This window comes from Pyxicephalus adspersus, chromosome 4 (assembly GCF_032062135.1).
Source record: "Pyxicephalus adspersus chromosome 4, UCB_Pads_2.0, whole genome shotgun sequence".
NCBI classification, from domain to species: Eukaryota; Metazoa; Chordata; class Amphibia; order Anura; family Pyxicephalidae; genus Pyxicephalus; species Pyxicephalus adspersus.
In genome coordinates this window covers 68,317,524-68,324,462 of record NC_092861.1, presented here as the reverse complement: position 1 = coordinate 68,324,462, position 6,939 = coordinate 68,317,524, and the positions used below count along the sequence as shown (strand labels likewise).

Here is a 6,939-nt window from a genome sequence, read left to right as displayed (position 1 = left end):
CTACATCCATATATTAATTTGTATATCCTATTCAGCCTATCAAATATGTGAAAATAGTTGCGACTTGCAGAAGAAGTCTTTTGCTGTTCTGCAACCTTTTGTAACTCTTTAAGGACCAAGACAAACTTTGCAATTGTTTCTTTTTGCATATCAAACAAAGCTTGCTCCAGAAGGTAATGAATGTCTAGGTTCCATAAAGTTTTTTTTTTCAACCTTCAGTCCCTATCTCGTATGTAACCCGGGGACTACCTGTATTGTTCCAGAATAAATATTAAGTATAGGACACACACACACACACAAACCATGTATATAACTAGAAACATTATGTAGTTAATTTATAAATTATTCCACTGCCAATTTTTCCTGAATTTGCCCATATATTTATTAAAATATTTGGCTTTTTATATTGTGACTGCTGTGCACCTTTGCCAATTGGCCACTAGGTGGCATAACGAGTATATTGTTTTAATATACACTTGACCTCCCTAGCGGAAATCTCGAGTCACACTCGGGGTCACTTTAAGCTGAGAAAATCCTCACTTACCTTGTTCCGTTGTCGTCCTTTTGGTCCCCGCAGGTCCTGGGCACACATATTCTCCCCCCGATCTCCAGGCGTGACTAAGGAGCTGAGATCTATGGGGTTTCCCGTGACGTCAGTGCAGGCACCGGTTCGTGTGGGCAGAGCGGTGGGAAATTTAAATCATTTTGTATTGGATTCAATACAAAATAGCTGTATTGAGTCCAATACAAAGAAATCTTCATATAATAATATATATATATATATATATATATATATATATATATATATATATATATATATATATATATATATATGTATTATATAATATGCCACTTAAGTTTATTAATAAATTAAATTTATTAACTGCTGCACATATTTTTGGAGTTATGCCTAAGAATTATCGTCTACAATGTAAAATAAATTTTCATGCAAAAAAATTGTCGCTTTTTGCATGGAAAGTTGGACAGAATTAGACCGCCAGGGGGGTTAAACCAGAAATGTAGAGGGGAGTCGAAGGAATGTTGGCTAACTTTCAGCTGAACTGATATTGGAATAAAGTAATACCTTGGCTAACGAAGATAATTAGTTCCGGAATCACATTTGCTACCCGAAACGGGATTTTCCATAGGTTTATATAGAAAATTATTTAATTCTTTCTGGTTGCTGCCCACAATTTAAAGATAGGTTTTTTAAAAATAGTAAGAAGCACAATAAAAAAGGTCATAAACTCACCAAAGGCTGAGATGAACAGTTTCCCAATTGGATGAAGGAGAATGAAAGAATGCAATGGAAAGTACTGTGAAATAAAAACTTTACTATCCACACGTTTTTACAATTATTCTTCCAAATTTTCAAAGTTTATTCAAGGCAAGTCTTCTCTTCAGTAGCTGTCTCTTTGCTGGTGGAGAAGTGAAAAAATCCAAAGTTAATTGAATTTCTCTTTTTTCCAGAATGTTTTTAAAGTGATTCAGACACTTGTCTTCAAGTTTATTTCCTGCTTTGTTGGGAGGCCACTTTGTAGCCGGAGACTGAAATTCTTCACAGCAATGCAGCATTTTTTTTAAAGCCACTGTTTGCATTCTTCCCTTTTTGTTTCTGTCATTCTTCTTCTCTGATGAGCACTCTTTATCTTCTTTGTTACTTAACGGATCCAATTGCTTTTTTAACTCTTCAAGATCTTTTGTTGTCAGATCTTTTGCATGTTCTTCAACTAATACTTCTAAACCTTCATTTACCTCCAAATGAAATGCTTTGCCCAAGGAGACTATCTTATCTACTATGTCACCATTTTCAGCAGCAAGTTCGATAGCGGCTTCTTCAGCATCTTGAACAGTGGAATCAGCACTTCTTACCTTGCAGCAGTATGGCCATAACTTTTTCCAGGCAACATTAAGTGTCCTAACTGATACTTTGTCCCATGCCATGGCAATGTCGTGAAGGATATGATAATGATCCTACCAGAATTCCCTGGTAAATGAAGTTGCATCAAAACATCTTTGAAACGTGTTTTATGTTCAACTTCCTAAAGTTTGATATTACCTGTGGGTTGAAAAATAGACGTGGTGTTTGCAGGAGAAAACTTTATCTTGATGAAGTTAAAATTTTCCTCCAAATCTTTTTCCAAGCCAGGTGGATGTCCTGGAGCATTTTCCAGAAGAAGCACAGACTTTTCAGGTAAGTATTTTTTTTTTCTCTTGGGTATTTTTTCACTGAGTCCAAACACCTCCAGGATCCACTCTTTGAATATCTGCCTTGTTACCCATGCTTTGGTGTTTGACTTCCAATAAACACTAAGCAAGGGCTTGCAAACATCCCCCTTTTTTGAAAATTCTTGGTGTCCCAAAGTGGTAGATTTAAAGGGGTTTAATTTTGAGATCACCACTTGCATTAGCACAAAATAAGAGTCTATTAAAGGTGTGTAACCTGGCATACGCTTCTCTTCTTTTGTGATGGAAGTTCTTTTGGGCATTTGCTTCCAGAACAAACACGTTTGCTTCCTGGATGGATGGTCCACTCCTAAATTTCTCTAGCAAACTTCTCAGCCTCCTTTTTATTTGCACTGGCTCTTCTCTATGTCTAATTACACTATGGATTTCTGACCTTCTCTTGAACCTCTCAAACCATCCTCTGCTTCCTTTGATTTTTTTCACTGCCTCTGCACTGCTGGGTCCTTCCACATTTATCTTCATAAATCAGTCTGGCTTTGCTGCAGATCATCTTTTGAGTCATAGTGTTACCGGCCATTTGATGCTCATTTATCCAGATCATCAGAAGCTTTCCATTTCTTCATTCACAGAACTTTATTGGAATTGAGAGATCAAGGTCTTCACACCAGCGGCAACTGAAGCTGCCTTAATCCCCTCTTTCTTCTTCAAAATTGTAGCTATTGATGATTATGCTATGCCATGCTTAGCTGCTAAGTCCACAATTCTGACTCTTTCATATGCTGAAATATTTCTTTGGTTTGCTCAATTGTGAGCAACTTTCTGCATCTCTTGGGTTTGTTGCTAACCTTTTTTTAGACCCATTGTCAATTTTTTTTCTGAAAAATATAAAAGATATGTATAGCATATTACAGTACTGCATTATTGAATTAGTCAAGAATAGAATTTACTAATTATAACTCAATCCCCCATAGTAGAATTTAGCGAAGTACAGGTAGTCACCAGAAAGAAAAAACTGCAGTGTTTGTCTTGGTCATTAAAGAGTTACAAGAGCTTGAAGAAGAGCTCAGTCCTTAAGATCACCCACAGCCCCAGCTGTGTTTAGCAAAAGATTTCTTCTGTAAGTCATGCAAACCACCTCCTCCCCCCAATTAAGCCTCCATCCTGCACACAAGCAGCAGGGAAGCCCTGTTGTTATGTAAAGAATAAATGCTATAAATCACACCTACCTCTCAAATTTACAGCCACATGGAGTGTGCACCATATTGACACTGGTATGAGAAGAGTTTCTCTCTCTGGCACTCTAGAAGCCCCGCTTTATATAGGTCAATGCCATGTCTCACTCTCACATTCTGATACAGTATACAGAAAGTACTATACATTTGTCATGCAGTATGTTATCCAGCGTCTTATTTTTATTTTATTTTTTTTACATTCGTTAGCCGAGTCCCGTAAACATCAGAAAAAAAACGTAGCCAAAAAAATCAATAGTTAGCAGGGCCACTCGTTAGCGGAGGTACCACTGTATTGAGGAATGGAGATGGAATTTTCATACGGTGTACAGTATCTCCTCATTTGTTGGGGGATATGGCGTTATATTGAGGAATGGGGATGGACCTTTTACACAGTGTACAGTATCTCATTTGTTGGGGACATGACGTTATATTGAAGAATGGAGATGAACATTTCATATAATGTATGAAATGAAATGGAGATGGACATTTCACATGGTGTACAGTATCTCCTCCTCATTTGTTGGGGACATGACGTTATATTGAGCAATGGAGATGGACATTTCACATGGTGTACAGTATCTCCTCCTCATTTGTTGGGGACATGACGTTATATTGTGGAATGGAGATTGACCTTTTATATGGTGTACACTATCTCCTCCTCCTCATTTGTTGGGGACATGATGTTATATTGAGGAATGGAGATGGACCTTTTATACAGTGTATTCCATAAAATACACACATTCCATAAAAGTCTCCCAGAAAACCCAGCACCACTCACCTCTCACGTCAGAAGCTCAGTGATCATCTTGGTGACTTCCAAAATCTTGAATTTTCTCTCAGCTGTCAGGCAGGCAGGAAGGTGAGGTATCTATTCTGGTCTCTTGAAGACAACTGCTGGGTGTTACTGCCTCACTACATATATTCTTCATTACTTTATCGTGCTGTAAAGAGACTGTAACAAGAAGCATTTCAGACATTCCAAATCCACAACAAATAGTTTTGTGTTTTCAATAACATAGATAAAAATGATGTAATGTGACCTCACATAATCATCCTCGCCTCTCCAGTCAGCAGGTAGATGATCTCTAAAGTGAGTTTTAATATTTCCTTTAGTCATGTGACTTTGGTCCTTGTTGATCTTCCCTTGGATAGTCATGCAATGTATATGACATTTCCCGCTGTAGATGGATAATAAACTGAGAATTATCAAGACTGTACTGGGATGAACAATGTCTGCACAGACTACCTCCAAAGTTTTAACACCTTAGAATAAGTTTTATACTGTCTTTGAGGCCTCCTAATCTCGGTGAAATGAGAGATTACCTTTACCAAAACCTTTGATTCTAGATTTGTACTGACTGCAAAAATATTAAACCCTGTGTACACGAAATGTTGTGTAGGTCCATCTTAAGGAAGGTTTCTCCAAGGTTCAGTCCCATTGATCTCCTGCCTATGCTGTCGGTTGTCATATTCTCCACACTTCTCTATTGTGAAACTTGCCAATGACCCTTTTGCAGCATTTTGGATAAAAAAATGGACGCTCATGAATGTTAATTCTGCTTTTTAACTGCATCTTTTTGCACTCCTTTCTTGTACATTCTGCCCAGTGTTAGTATTTATATTTAAATAGGGAAAGGTAAAAGTATATTATCTTCACTGCTTCTAGTTCCAGCAATGTCTCCTTTTACATCCTCCCAACTCACTTCTTACCCATAACTTCTTGCTATTTCTTTAGATCATTTCCTGTCTCCTTGTTATATCACTTCCTGTCAGTAAAAATACCTTATAGTGGGATTGCCATCTTCTGGAGAGTATTTAAATGGCAGCTGATGTAATGTTTCAAAAGTTTGCTCACTGCCTGTTGGTGGGTATTAATATTACTTAAACATGCTAACTAAATTAAAAAAAAGAAAGAAAATCAATACCTATATAATTTTTTTTTTGATCTTTTTTTGATCTTTTGATTGATATCTCTTGTAGTTCTCTTCATTGCCTTCCATTTCACCTTGGAATCAAATTGAAACTCTTGTGCTTTGCCTTCAAATCCCTTCACAGCTCCATGCTCTCTTCGCTCTTTCAATGACCCACTTAAGACTTCCTCACTCGTAACCTCACTTATAAAACTTTTCCAGAGCTGCCCTGACTCTCTCGTCCTATTCAGTAGAGGGACTACAACTCCAATTGGAGCGATAAGCCAGCACTTATTTATAACTTTATACCATCAAGAATAAATGTCACTGGAAAGCACCTACCACTTATTTTTGATTTAGTCTCTCCCTCAATTGATAAGATCCCATAGACGCAAAAATTGTGAGTCCATGTGAATATTGAAAAGGAAAACACAAATGTGCCATTCCCCACCCTAAAGTGTTAGTTACAACTTTAGGACAATTGCTCACCAAGAAAACATTTAGGTGTGTTTTTATCAATTATTCCCCTGTCAAATCATCCTCGATTCAGTAGTACAGCGATAGCTTCGGCTAACAAAGATAATTTGTTCTGGAATCACCTTTGTTAGCCGAAACATGATTTCCCGGTTTGTATTGAAAATCATTTAATTCTTTCTGGATGCAGCTCACTAATTAAGGAAAAGTTTTAGAAAAATAGTAAAATAGTGTCAGTTACTGTATAAAAATCCTCACTGAGTTAATCACAAACACAGCAAAAAAAGCAAAACAAAAAAAGCCCTGTAGGATAGGAATAAATGCTATAAATCACCTCTACCTCTCAAATTCACAGCCACACTGAGCTGAAACTGGTATGAGAAGAGCTTCTCTCTGTGGCACTCTGGAAGCCCCTCTCTATATAGGTCAAAGCATTTATCTCACTTTTTGATACAGTATACAGGAAGTTACCTATCAGGTGTCCCTGCTTCCTGCTTTTTTTTTTTTTTTTTTTTAAATTTGTTAGCCAGTTCATATTCCTTAGCTGAGTCTCATAAGCACTGAAAAAAAATTGTTAGCTGAAAAATTTGTTAGCAGGGCCACTCGTTAGGTATCACTGTAATTTGTAAATATAACCCTATGTAGTATGATTTTTAATAGATTTTTGAGGCTATGAAAAAATATCCTGTACACATATACACCAGTTGAGCCAAACTGTGTTCAATCCCAGTATAAAAAAATCCACTTTATTTTTTGCTTCAGGTACATCAAAAATAAAATATACCTCTCATTCTTTTCTTGCATGTTAGTTATCTAGGTAAGAGTGAAATATGTAACTTTAATTCTAATTGTTGACGATGTAAATACTGACATTACTAACATGCTAAAGCCACAACATGGAATATATATATATATATATATATATATACACACACACACACATACACCTAATTGTATAAAATAATTTAGAAAACTGATGGCTTTCAGAGATATGTGATGTAATTATCCCCAGAGATTGCAGGTTTCTCCCTCAGTCTTTAATGGTGTGATGCTAAAGAAAAAGAAATTTTAAATAGAAAAAAAACCTTGTAAATACATCAAAGATTAAACATGTAAATGTTCTGAAAAAGCAGGAA

The 6,939-nt window shown here is 36.5% G+C and overlaps 1 long non-coding RNA gene across 1 annotated transcript; it reads right to left on the bottom strand.

The window, feature by feature from the left end:
- Nucleotides 1–1,314: 1,314 nt before the first annotated feature.
- LOC140328723 (uncharacterized) lies at nucleotides 1,315–4,985 on the bottom strand. The gene is made up of 3 exons (XR_011920342.1): nucleotides 4,465–4,985; nucleotides 4,198–4,371; nucleotides 1,315–3,062 (listed from the first exon to the last, which is right to left on the bottom strand). It is a non-coding gene; the product is annotated as an uncharacterized lncRNA (long non-coding RNA).
- Between the last annotated feature and the right edge of the window lie 1,954 nt (nucleotides 4,986–6,939).